At 37.9% G+C, this 14,459-nt stretch overlaps 1 protein-coding gene across 1 annotated transcript in view; it reads left to right on the forward strand.

The window, feature by feature from the left end:
* Window positions 1-13,487: 13,487 nt before the first annotated feature.
* The window catches only part of LOC136880977 (protein obstructor-E), a 52,867-nt gene continuing 51,895 nt past the window's right edge, over window positions 13,488-14,459 (forward strand). Inside the window, exon 1 of the mRNA XM_067153545.2 lies at window positions 13,488-13,544. The gene's annotated coding sequence lies outside the window, so the exon portion shown is untranslated. The remainder of the gene's footprint in view (window positions 13,545-14,459) is intronic.

Raw genomic sequence — 14,459 nt, forward strand, 5'->3', positions numbered from 1 at the left:
TTCAATCCTCTGGGTTTTTCCCTACTGACATCACTTTAATCGTGGAAATGCTAATTTTCATATTATACTTGCTGCAAGATATCAGATTACAGCCTTTCAGTACATTCTGGCATCAAGACCAAGACCAGGGTATCTGTGTTTCTTCCCATCTTCTGTTTTACATACAGTACAGGATTGTGGGCAACTTCAGAAAGGCCTTGATAATGTTGTCAGATGGACCTACCTTCTAAATTTTCACCCACTTTGTTATTTCATAGCTCTCACTAAATGGTCCAGAATATATAATGATTGTTTGGTTTTTTTTTTTTTCAGCAACAATGCTATGCATCAGAAGGATTCTTCCCTGTTTTGGGCCAGTGTGGTAGTTTCTTAGAATGCCATAACTATCATGCAGAAGTGCATTCCTGTTCCTCTGGACTTCACTTCAATTTTCTCCTCCATACATGTGATGTTCCAACCACGCCAGCATGCCATCTGACAGTGAGTACTTTTTTTGAAATCATTTTGAGAAAAAGAGATTACTTTCTTAATTCCAGGTGCGCAAATTGACAAACCAGCCATATTTGCTGTGCCAGGGCACAAGCCACTGCCGTGCTTCAGGGAAGAGAAGGGAAGGGTGGAAAGGTGGGGTGTATGATGGAGACAGAAATAAAGTAAAACCTCGTTAATTCAAAGTCGTTGGGACTCAGAAATAGGACTTCGAATTACGTGATTTCGAATTAACCGCCAATTTGTAATTCAGAAGTGCCAACCCTTGCTGCATTATAAAATATTCTAAGGCCTGTTACTGCATGCAGTTAATCTTGATTCACAGTTTAAACCTTTCAAATGCCATGGAAAAAACTATTTCCAAAATGCATCCAAGAAAGTGCATTTTGAGTATTTTTTTTTTCTTTCTTTTCTTTTTTTTTTTTTTTTGTAGTTGCTTTACGTCGCACCGACACAGATAGGTCTTATGGCGACGATGGGACAGGGAAGGGCTAGGAGTGGTAAGGAAGCGGCCGTGGCCTTAATTAAGGTACAGCCCCAGCATTTGCCTGGTGTGAAAATGGGAAACCACGGAAAACCATTTTCAGGGCTGCCGACAGTGGGGTTCGAACCTACTATCTCCCGAATACTGGATACTGGCCGCACTTAAGCGACTACAGCTATCGAGCTCGGTCATTTCGAGTATTCAAATAGTGGACTTGTATAACTTACTGACAAACATAACCTCTCGCAATGAAAGAAAGAAACAAAGAAAAAAGAAAAAAAAAAGCACGATTCAAAGACGAGGAGAAATCTATGCTGGCTCCCATGTGCAAGTGCTTTATTCATTGGATTACCATACTGTATGCATTTTAGATGCCCTGTACTTGCACAGAAATTATCCGATGCCCTTAAAACATCGTGGGTAGTTAAACTTTCCTATGACGAGGGGAGAAAGTCTTTCACTTCCTTCTGTCTGACAACACAATAAAGTCATTCTATGCTTGTATGATTTCCCGCTATGGCACTTCTCTCGTACTTCAGAAATGTAAACAGTTGCCGCGCCACGAAATATTCTAAGACCCATTAATGCATACAGTCATCTTGATTCACAGTTTAAACTTTTCAAATGCCATGAAAAAAAACTATTTCCGAAATGTATCCAACAAGTTGCATTTACAGTGTTCAACTTGGATAAATCACTTACAAACATAACCTCATGCAATGAAAGAAAAATATCACACGATTCAAAGACAAGGAGAAATTATGCTGGTTCCCCTGTGCAAATGCATTACTTTTTGGATTACTCTACCGTTTGCATTTTTATATGTGCTGTACTTGCACGGAAAGTGCCCGATGCCCTTAAAACATTATGGCTTATCAAACTTTCCTATGATGAGGGGAGGAATTATCTCGTTTCCGTGTGCATTGCAACACAGAGTTCAGAATTGCACAATCCGGAAGACGTATTTCGAATTAAAAAATTTAAATAACATACAGAACCATATTTCACATTTCCACAAATGAGAACTGCTTCGAATTAGGTGGCACCCTTGGAAGATTTCCCAGCTGGCACTTTCTCCTTTAAAACCATAAGACCATTTGGGCTCAGCATTAGAAGAAAGCAATGCAGTTTCATTGGCAATGACGATATTGTTCAGTGCCTACGAATTGATTATATGAGCCACGCTTTTTCGTCAACTGTCGGCATCGCCAGTGTTTGCGGATTCTGTTTCTCCACACACTGCCTGCTGCTTGATATTACGGCGTTCCTTAAAACGCTGAATACAAAAGAATTCCGATTTCACTCGAACTTAGCAATTATGAAGCACACTGTAGTGTGTCTAAGTGCAGAAAGCTACCCCTGCACGTTCCGGAAGATGCGTTTTATCATGATGCAGATAAATTTTGAATTTAAATTACTCTGTAACATACTATTGTTTTAAAATGTAAAGGCAGTTTCAAATTAAAAGTCTGAATTTTGGTAATGGGGCCGACATTGTACTTTGAATTACGAATTATCCGTATTTTGAATAAAACAATTTAAATAACATACAAAACCGTATCTCATGTTTTGGGAATGAGAGCTTCTTTGAATTAGGCGGCATTTCGAATTAATCGATTTCGAATTATCGAGGTTCTACCGTAGTGTTCTGTGCGTATGCACAAGTTTCCTCATTCGACTCGCACAGACTTGCCCTTGTCTCGTACAGGCAATATCCACAGTTAGTTTATTAAACAACCATAATTGCACACACATTACAAGAACACACTGTAATAAGACACACTTGTCAGTCAAGGAATACAGCAATCATTTCTCCTCTCGTCTGTTGGTCGCAGTAACGTTCTTTATTATTTAACATGCTCGAAGGTGCAACGCTGCCACTCCTCGATTGTGTATACCTTCATTCACAACATTGTAAATGGAATGACATATGAACGAAGTAAACAATACTCCGTGTTCATTATGTGTGGTGTGTTGCGAACGATCTGGAAAGCTGCCTGTGTTCTTGATGCAAGTTCATCTTCTCTTTCTATGGAGTGTGCATATTAGTTAATTTGTGCAGAATAAATTGTACACTGCCTACTGGAGCTGGGAAGCCGCCATGTAAAACGAACTAGAAACTTGTGCATTCGCACCAAGCATCACCTCTGTCTCCCAATCCCCCCCTGCCTCCTTCCTCCCCTTCCCTCCTCTGACACATAGCAACAGGCAGCAGCTGGTTCTCTGGTATATCAAATATGTCAAGTTTGTCAATTTGAATCGCACACCTGGAAGTAACAAAGCAACGTCATTTTCTCAAAAAGAAAAATTTTCTCTGCCAATCAGATTGCACCATTGTTCTTAACATACCACAAAGAGTATCCCTGATTTTTTCGTTGGTAGAGTTCTGATACATCTTGTGTTACTAGCTTCTTACCTAGATGGCACTTTGAGTTTCATTTGATTAAAATGATATCCATTGTTGGATTAACACGTTCAGTACCTGTTTCTGAGCGGGACACTTGAATGCCTGGACCAGCCATTTTCATGCCCAGCCCTCTTGATGTGCATCACTTAATACAATTTACAATTACTCCTAAACTATAAATTTTAGAAAAATGATACTTTGTGCTTAGCTCTAGTAAATATTTAGGGTGTGATATCTGGTGTCACAGGTTTCAAAATACGTCTAATTTTATACAGCCTATCTATATTTTCAGCATAATGATTACTGTCACCGAAGTGAAGAAATGAAATAATGTGAAGGAAACGTATTCGGAACATTGTATTAGAAAATATCGGAATGAAAAACAGGGTCTTCGGTCCAGTACATTTTTATATCAGGATTTTGGACTGATCAGTTTCCACTATTGCATGATCGAATTCTTTGTGAAAGGCCGGGGCACCGCACTTATCACTTGACTCACATATAGATTAGTCTGCTCACACACATACTGATAAAATTCGTCATTCATGAAAATACTCACGTAACTCAAAATATCCTGCTTATTTTCTATTTGAATGTTTATACCAGAATTCTCTGTAACTGGTGGAACGGGTGGACAATAACTAGGATGATAATGTATCGGGCACTTCACTTTTCTCTATAGGCCTATCGGATTCGGGAATCGGAATTTCCTCGTCACTCTCACTTTCACTATCTGAGTCTATTTTAGGAATAAGTTCATCACCAGAATAACCATTGTGAACAATATCTAATAATTAATCTTCTGTAAGAAACTTTGTTTTATAAGCCATTATACTACACTCGGTAAGAACGACACGCACTGCATTGGAATCTCAAGTACCGTCTTGACGCGCGAGGAAGTGCTGAGATATTCCCGCTAAAACAGCTAAGATAAACATGAGCCCACTCATCGCGAGGGTAATCTCAAAAAGGTCAACCAACTTCCTGCTACGACCAGTAACGCTGACTAAGGTGTAAGAATGCATAGATGACGAATATAAACAGCATTGCTTCGCGCAGAACATTAAACGTCTTACGCCGACCACGGTCTGCAATGAGTTAATATAACCCAATAATATTAGTTCATAGAATAGCTGCCTCTGTGGATCAGCGGTAGAGTGTCGGCCTCCAGATCCCAAGATAGCGGGTTCAAACCCGGCAGAGGTAGTTGGATTTTTGAAGGGCGGAAAAAAGTCCATTCGACACTCCATGTCGTACGATGTCGGCATGTAAAAGATCTCTGGTGACACATTTGGTGTTTACCCGACAAAATTCATTAAATCTCAGCCATAGACGCCCAAGAGAGTTTCGGTTTACTCGGCCTGCCATCTAGTGGGGGCCTAGAGTAAAACGGAACGTCGAAATTGACGAGCAAACAGCCAGATGGCGTCAAATTGAAATGTCTGCACACGGTAGCTGAGGTCATACGATTATTATTATTATAGAATGTTAATAAGATCTTATAAATAGGTACTCATAGAATAGAGTTCTCTTAGTGGATAATAAATGTGTGTTGTGATGGTTAATTGTCTAGAACTGTGGTGAATCATAACTTTTTGTCGATACTCCATAATGCTTAAAATACACAAAAATTATGCTTATAACAACAAATATTATAGAAAATAAGTAACCCACTGCTATTCATCATCAATTCCCTAACTGACAAACATGTTTTAGCAGGTTCACTTTTAAAAATTCAAAATGGAGGGATGAACTACAGCCCTGATGAGCTTTGGTTTACCAAGCAACCGCTGATCAACCTGGAGGCCTGGAGTTTATGAGTTTATGAGGTTATGCTTGGTCTATGTGATGAATCCCCTTGCCAGTTGTTCTCGGCTTTCTAGATTGAGGTTACTATCTCACCATCAGATAGTCCCTCAATTGTTTTCACTTTGGTTGAGTGGATCTTCAATCAGTTGTTAGATCCTCATAAAAATTCCTCTCCTGACCGAGAATCAAAAGAGGCAGGCTGTCTAGTCCTAGACTATGAGCAGCTACAGTAAAACCTCGATGCATGGTTTTTCAAGGGGGGAGATGACGAAGGATGTGGAAAATGATAAATGTGGGTGACATAAAATAGGGAGAAAGGAAAATAATAAAATATGGGTACTGTATTTGGGAATTTTTTGTCATCTAAATAATAATAATAATAATAATAATAATAATTGTACCGGGCGGTACACCTCTACTCTGTTTATTTAAAAGTTGCGCCAGTTGAAACTCCTCTTCTGGAGGAAGGTTGAACTTTATCTATTCTATTAATTCTCTACTTTCTCAGAAGATGTCACCACGTGGAAAATTTTGAGTTTTTGAACTGTGTCACTTTTGATGTGTTTTTGTTTCGCTTGAAGTAAGAAGTGTGAACTTTCTCTTCTAGAGGACACTACTGAAGAATTACAATAGTGCAACCTAGTGCGAAATCAAAGAACTATTTTGTTGGAGAAATTTTTATTTCAAAAGTTTGTTTCTTGTTAAATTTCTTTCTGTTATTGTTTAAGTTGGCTGTATACCCCTCTTTTTCCCCTTAGTTTGGATCTAGCCAATCCCGAATTTCTTTAATTAATTTTCCACCAATAATGTGTTTCTTTTTCCTCTATGTAGGGGTTTCTTTTCCCGAACCAATAAAGATTTTGTGGGAGGGTGTTTTATTTCCCCTAACGCCTAGAATCTTCCGCGAGAGGATATAAACTGCTGATTTTGGGGTCTCCGGGCCTTTTCTGTTCCATCTTTCAGTGTATTAAGTACATAGCAGGAGGCGGGAAGCGCCTCTTTCTTCGGCGGCGTCTACAACAAGGTAATGGCCAAGTAATAACTTCTTTCTTTGCTTGCTCAGCAGTTTAATCTTCGGGGCGGGTTCTAGGCCTTCCACCATGTAACCTTCCTTTAAAATGTAAAGACTACTGGTACCTATCCTATCTTCTAAACCACATATTGGGATAGAGAGTGCTAACCCTCTCGAGTTCCCACTCATATTGTTTTGAGGTGGACTTATTTTTCAAACCAATTCTTCCGTGATGTAATGTAAATTGTTATTTTCTGAAGTCACCTCTGTAGTATGGGATTAGCCCTTGCGTTAGCGGCCCAGAGCCAGATTAGGTTTTAAAAGCAAAGTGTATTAGGAGTGCAAGTTCGCCTCCTCTCAAGTTGTATTTTAGAGGTCATGTATTAATCTTTTCTCACCTAATAGACCTCAGTAGGTTGGGTATTTTACCCCTGTGTATATGTCCTTTGAGGACAACTTGAAAGTTGAGTTTGGTGTGGCCTGGGAGAGGCTTAACTTTAAGAGCGAGTGGCTCTTTTCTAAAACTGAGAGTTGTATGCCTCGAGGAGGCTTTGCTGTGTAATTTGGAGCAAGGGCTCCAGGGTTTGAGTGGGGTCTTCTGCCCCTTTGGTTGAAATTGGTATATCGTAAAGGTGAGCTAGTTGCTCAAGAATTGTGTTTTCAGGGCTCGAAGCCCAAATTCTTTAATCCCTGTAATTGTACATTTCAAGTTGTATTTCGGCTACTAAGTACCTGTTCTATTTGTTGTTACCTAATTTTGAAAAGAAAATATAACCTTGTTAAATTTTAAAATTTAATTTCTCTTTAGTAGCTTGAGACCTATTCACCACCCAGCACCTTCTTTCATGCTTAACTACCACAAAAACTCGGTAACAATAATAATAATAATAATAATAATAATAATAATAATAATAATAATAAAGTTGCCACGTGGTAGACGATCTGCACGCTCTTGAAAATATGGCTCTACCTAAGATGAATCCTAATGCAGAAGTCGACGCACACACACACAGCTCCTGAACTGTCGGACTTAACCAACGAAAGTTAAAATCCCCAATCCGATCGTGACCCCTTGAACTGAAGGCCAACATGTGCTAACCATTTAGCTATGCTCATACTATACATAACAGTATCAAAATATTACAATCATGATATACGCGATGAAAATAAAAAGTGTGACTTTAACGGTGTTTCGTTTCACTTTTCCTTACATCTCGTAGTAATTGGGAAACCTTCAAGGTTGTAACAAGACAACTGGGCAGGGGGCAACAAAGTGGTCAACAGGCCTCTAGTATCCCACACACATCACAAGGTACGACACGATTAATAACACTGTGACTAATTAAAATGTACCCAGTGCACGCTGTGACTACTTTTAACTGCGCAATTTTCTCAATAGCAACACAGAAAATGGTGGCAAATTTGAGTTTTACAGTGCCTCCGTTTTAATTCTTGTAAATAAGAATACTTCTAGGAGCCGGCCGGTTAGTGGGTCGAGGAGAAGCGTTGGCGGCAGAAGCTCATAGCGATGTTGCGTGTGAATAACTTGCGCACAGCACTCCAGCCTACGAGATCTTTGCTCAAGAGTAGCAACTCGTAATCGCTCGTACATTCTTGCGTAATAGGTTGCTGCTAATATATGCTAGAGTATTCAGTTGTCTCTTTAGATTCAAAAAACTTTTGCATATATTTTTCTTATGCACGATTGATCCATGCAAGGAAATTGTAGCCGAGGACAAATATTTTTTTGATGATAAAACGATAGATGCAGGGAAATTTAACATTGGTTTATATGGGACATTTTTGGGATCGAAGAAATTGAATGATGGGTATGGGAAAATGACAGTTCTGGGAACGATGAGTCGAGGTTCTACTGTATTGGTTTGTTCATTTCCAGTATTCAGAAGCAGTGTCTGTGTCATCTGCAGACCTGAGGTGCCGTTGCTGTGTTTCTTCCCATCTTCTGTTTTACATACATTACAGGATTGTGAGCAACTTCAAAAGGGCCTTGACAATGTTGTCTGATGGACACCAGATAATGGTAAGATGGTCCGGTCATTACGGATGAGTTGATCCACACACTGCAATGTGGTTGCAGTTGACACCTCCGCAGGATGACCAGGACACTCCCCATCTCTGATGCTTTTCTTTCCATGGTGAAACTTCTGGATCCAATTGAACACAGCTTTCCGTGAGAAACACTTTTTACCATAGACGGGATGCATTTTGTGATGCACTTCTTCTGTGGACAGTCCTTTGGCCCACAAAAAACGCACAACGGCACGCTGTTCTTCTCGTGTAGAGTCATGCAACACATGTGCCATCATGCACCAACAGCCTCTGACTGACTGAGTGCCTGCGAGATGTCGAATGACAAGCATACATATACTGCCATCTGCTGGCAAAACTTGTGTGCGTAATTTCAAATGGTATAAGGCACACGCATGTTTGTGACTTATTTATTGACTCACCCTCATATGAATAACTGGAGGCTTAATGTCCATTAATATAACCCAATAATATTAGTTCATAGAATGTTCATCAAATATCAGTACTCATAGAAAAGAGTTCACTCAGTGGAAAATAAATGTGAGTTGTGATGGCTAGTACTGACACAATAGTAATAATTGTTCCACGGTTTCTGCAGCGGGATAAGTAGCGCCTGAGGTGAATGGGTGGACAAGGAATTAACGAGAGCAGAACTTAACACAACAGATTTTAAAATTTTATTTCTTTCCTTTTATTTTTCTAATTTAAAATTGATAAATAGAAACTCTGAATGAATAACAATATTAATGAGCTCATCAGCGCTAGCAATAATAAGGACTTAAAATTCCGAAAATCAGGTACAAAATTTACAGTATCTAACAGTTTGGTTGATTTACATAGAAAAGAATGTTATTGCCCTTGACAGGAACAATATTTTACAAAGAGCATGTTTAGTAATGATAATAACAATGTTATTTGCTTTACATCCCACTAACTACTTTACATGGCAGTAAATCTGCTGACATGAGGCTGACGTATTTGAGCACCTTCTAATACTACCGGACTGAGCCAGAATCGAACCTGTCATGTTGGGGTCAGAAGACCAGCGCCTCAACCGTGTGAGCCACTCAACCCAGCAAAGAGCATGTTTTGCTCTGATCATTTATATGACATAGGAGTTTGCACTCCAAAAGGTATCATAGTCCTCGCAGAGGCATCAATTTCTTGTGGCTTACTTAAGTTATACCTGACAACCTATCGTTTGTCCTCAATTAAAGTATCACTCAGTCCACCCCCCACATAAATAGAGGTAGCAAAGTGACGCAGAGGGACGATGAAAGTAGATCGTGATTGAAACTGACAGGAAACAGTCAGTAGCTGAACTTGGCTTCTGAGAACAATAGACCAGTAGACAATAGTATAGCAAGTAATACTAAAATTGATACACATAATTATATTAAGACAGTGATAATCTTAAATAAAAGGGAGTTTATTCAAGTGAAAAGGAAACACATAATAAAAATTGCCTTATCCTCATAAGAGAGAAGAAAAGAATACAATGGGATACGTTACTTATGTATAACATGCAGGTACATCAGAATATGTATGATTGACCCACGTTAGGGTCTCTCTTTCGTTTTCTTTTTTTTTACACTATCATCAGAATGAAATTAGAATGCCATCGAATTAGGAAGTTGTCTCTCTCTCATGCAGAAAAAGGCTATTACAACAGCGTATTAGAGTATTACCCTTTTATATTTTGGGTCAGTGAAGTGACCTCGAATCAAAATGTCTTCCTCCTTTTTACCACATTACTTCCCCCCCCTTTTTATGGTGACAACATTTCCCAAAGAAAAAGAATCTATTATCCTTCAGGCACGAAGAAAACATTATCAAATAAGAAGTAAGGTGTGGGCAGGTGGGGAGGCAAGGAAGTATGCATAGAATACATACATGGAGAAAACATAACAAATATGAAATTTCCATGGTTACTTTCAAAATACAAAAATGAAGTTAAAAGATGGCAGGGCCAAAAATAAAATGAAAGAATGGCTGGGGAAGCCAGAAACAAGAATGAAATTTTAAAAAAGATACTGAAAATAGGAAACCTGGGGAAAAAAAACCAATGTAGATCCAGATATCAAACTCATTCACACAAACACACATAGAGACCAACACACAGAAGCGTAGGGTGGAGGGACAAGAAGGTAAAGCATATCGTAATAGTTCACAAATATAATCAAAACAATCAATTTGCTCGTGAATCCAGTCTGGTAAAACAATCACAGAACCAGGCCAATAGGGAAAATATGCACCAAACGAGTAACAACATATCACGCAGTCAAAACCCTCGTTATCAGTACACATCCATACCACACACCAAGATTGGACATGAATAGTACAGAGTGGATGAGCAAGAAAACACCAAAGGGTGTCAGAATCGAGAAAAATATAGAATGCCCATGCGTACACAAAATAGGTCTCCTTACGTGTATACATACACACGAACCAATCAAATTGAGCAGGAAACATAATGGGATTTACACTACATAATGGCAGACATACGAGAATATAAGATCAATGAGAAAAAGTCTGCAATAAAATTAAAGTAGAACCAATACGTAACCCCAGAAAACATGTAAAGACAACCATGGCAACTCTTGGAAGGACCAAAAGTAGCAAAATAATAAGTAAAAGAAAATAATTACCTGATGGATAATAAGAACAAGAAGACTCAAAAGAACCGTGAGTTTCACAATACCACATTTAAAATGGTTAAAGTATCCATTTCCTTTTTCAAAACTGAACAAGAATAAACAAGAGGGCAGATAAAAAGGACAAGACTATGCAGAAATAAAGAATGATGAATCTGGGAGCAAGAGTGCCATCCGTCTACATAGAGATGAGTTGTTCGATAATGCAGACATACTCTTTGGATGATCAGCCATATTGTCTTGCCAATACAATAAATCAGAAGGCGCGATACATGTCAAAGAAGGGAAATAGTATAATGAATAGTAAGGTGTGGTTGAAGTATTTACACCAAGTAACCCCGATATGGGCTTATCTATTGGTCGACAGTTTATAACTCGCTGTTCCTAAAGGGAACTAACACCAGAAACAATTATCAAATAAACAGGGGCATGATTGCCAATACTAACTGGCCTTAATGTAAAAAGGAAAGGTTGAACATGACTGGCCATAAAACAACAGGCTAGAAGGCGAAACACTTGCACTCCTTAGAGAAATAGTTAAAACCCTAAGTGGGCTTATGGCCCAATGATTCAGAGGCTAAACCTATTCTACACTGGAGTGACTAAGTAAGAAATATTAAAGCCAAATATGATTAAAGAAATTTAGAGGTTTTGATAACTGTAGTCACCCCATGCAGGCCCCGATGTACAAATGGGCGGACTGGGCCATTTGCCCAGGGCGCCAGTTTTTGAGGGGCGGCGGCTGGCGGATCGAGTAATTATGGCCTGCGTGAATTACGTCTTAAATTCATTACACTCAAATTAATTTTACATTCCACAAATTATTCCAATTATTTTATTAGCCTATATAAAACACTTTAAACTATTCTAACTTTAAAACCTGAATTTAATCTATGTATTTAAATTTTATGAAGGAAATGTGTCTTGTTTCTAAAATTATTTACTTACATACAAACCAACAGCTTTTTAAATAAAAATAAAAACAGCCTGATTCTTATTTGGCTGTTACCTTTATTTGGCTTGAAAAGTTTAATTATGAGAATTAACTGTATTTGCATAATGTGCTGTTTTAAAACTCATAATCTTGAAAACTGTAATATTTAATTTGTAAACAATTATTTTTTTAGAGGAACAGGAAAACGAGCAGGGGGTGGGGGGCGACTAAATATAGTTTGCCCAGGGTGCTAACTACTTGAAATCGGGCCTTGACCCTATGCCAAGTTGAATGGGAACCGACAGAGGTTAATGACTCTTTGTTCCCGTACATTACATATTTCCCAATAGGGAGTAGGCCAGAGTCCTCAGACTTGCCAAAAATTCTAAATTTAAACCACCAAATTTAGAAATCCACATAAATAAAAGAGGATGAAACCTTCCCCTCAAGCTATCTTCAGGAGCTATCACATAGCCATGAGAATTCTGCCATTACCTTGAGTTGCTGAGCCTTCCTAATGCCGCCCATGACCCTGCCTCCTGGTTCACATCAATTCACCCTCCTCACACTGGAACAATTCAGACAATACAGTCCTAAAGCGCCCGGCTTTTATAGTATGTTTGAAATGAAGCTTCCAGAACTCTTTACTGATAGGCTGAAGTCCCGCACACACCCCCAATTTTAATTGGCTAGAAAAAATATTTACAAGTTTCTGATAGATTGATTACTTTTGAAGAAGGGACCAGCTGAAGTGTTGACTACTTTGATACATAAACAAAACAATTCTCATAACATAAGGTTTGCCAACTGCAAAAATAAACATTCTTTTATAAAATACTTAGAGTTCATGCTGCTAGACGGAGCAATTAAAGCGATGATAGAGACATCTAGCAGTTGAATACCAAAGTATATTGTAGTACAGCAGTTCAAGTTTGTTTACATAAATGGCCTTATAGAAGGCACGCAGTTTAACTGGCTGAAGAAGGAGTACCTCCGGTGCAACAACAACAACAGTAATAATAATAATAATAATAATAATAATAATAATAATAATAATAATAATAATAATAATAATAATAATAATAATACACAAAGACCTTATACCATCCAGTTTTACCAAGTGTCACTGCAGAGGGCACTCAAAACTACAAGGGAAGTTCTGGAGCGCTTCATAAGAGTCAACTTATGGAGGAGTTAATAGTGATTTGTTCACAGTTTATTGTCCATCTGCTCATTCTTCCCATCATTGTTCTTCATCTTGTCTTTTCTGAGTTTCATCTAGAGTTATTTCAGCAAAGATAATTAAACATTTTTGAGAAAAGTATGCATTAAAAATGTACAGAAAGGTGGAAACAGGATGACCAAGATAAAGCTATCTAATACCCTTTCAACCTTAGAATCTTCAGTTGCAGTAATTTATTGCCCAACTCATTCATTCCAAATACTTAAATCTTGAAATTTGCCCTGTGTGTTAGAGAATGCAGTATTACTGGTATATGGTGGTGTTGGTAACCTCAGTATCTCATTTTTATGTTCTGTTGCAGTGTAAGGAACCTAATGGTTTCTTCCCATTTCCTGGAGTATGTGCTTTCTACATCAGGTGCATCAAAGGTATCCCTTCCCTGCATAAGTGTCCAGGTGAATTAGAATTCAACGAAGTGCTTGGCCACTGTGACGTTACTCCTCAAAACCACTGCAAACCTCAGGTAAAATTTTCAGAACCATATTGACCTTGAAAATACATGTTGACTGTTATGAAAATATAATATCCTCTTTCTTCTCTCATACAAGAAATGAATTCAGACTCATGAAAACATGTTCTTCTTCATCATCATCATCATCATCATCATCATCATCATCATATTCTTCTCTTCTTCTTCTTCTTCTTCTTCTTCTTCTTCTTCTTCTTCTTCTTCTTCTTCTTCTTCTTCTTCTTCTTCTTCTCTCATACAAGAAATTACAAGAATTTAATATATACTATGGAAACTTCTACATAATCCAATTGTAAGAAGGAATAGAAATGCATATTACAGAGTGGAATGTGCAATTAGAAATAGAGCACAGCATATCATTTATAATAGGTATATCTTTTACCATGTTATGTAATGAGGTCACAATAGTGTTGATATTAAGTGTTACAAATCACAGGAGATGAGAAGATAGCTGAGGAAACTGGAAATAGATTACAACAAGCAAATGGCTTCTAACAGATTATGAGGAATATACTGTGGAACCAATAAATTCCAAAGAAATGCAAAGAAGTTTTGTATATTTCCTTTTATGCACTGATGTTAGAATAGAATAGAATTTATTGTCATTAAACAATGTACATTGTATTAGACAAAAGTCCAACAATCCATAAAATGTATGTTCTTAAAAATCATGAATATACTATACTATTAAACATTGTTCATTCCCTTGGAATATGTACTGTACTAACTATTTTAAGCTATACTACAAGTAATATATCTACATATTCATATATTTACTAATTTATATGGAGCTGCACCGATTTTTCATCAAATTCATGTATACTGCAAATGCTGTTTCCCATTTGCCAGTTTTTTTAGTCTTTTGAAGAAAGAATTTCCTACCAAATCGTACAAAAAAGAGCCATCAAA

This window comes from Anabrus simplex, chromosome 9 (genome assembly GCF_040414725.1).
Source record: "Anabrus simplex isolate iqAnaSimp1 chromosome 9, ASM4041472v1, whole genome shotgun sequence".
Taxonomy (NCBI): Eukaryota; Metazoa; Arthropoda; class Insecta; order Orthoptera; family Tettigoniidae; genus Anabrus; species Anabrus simplex.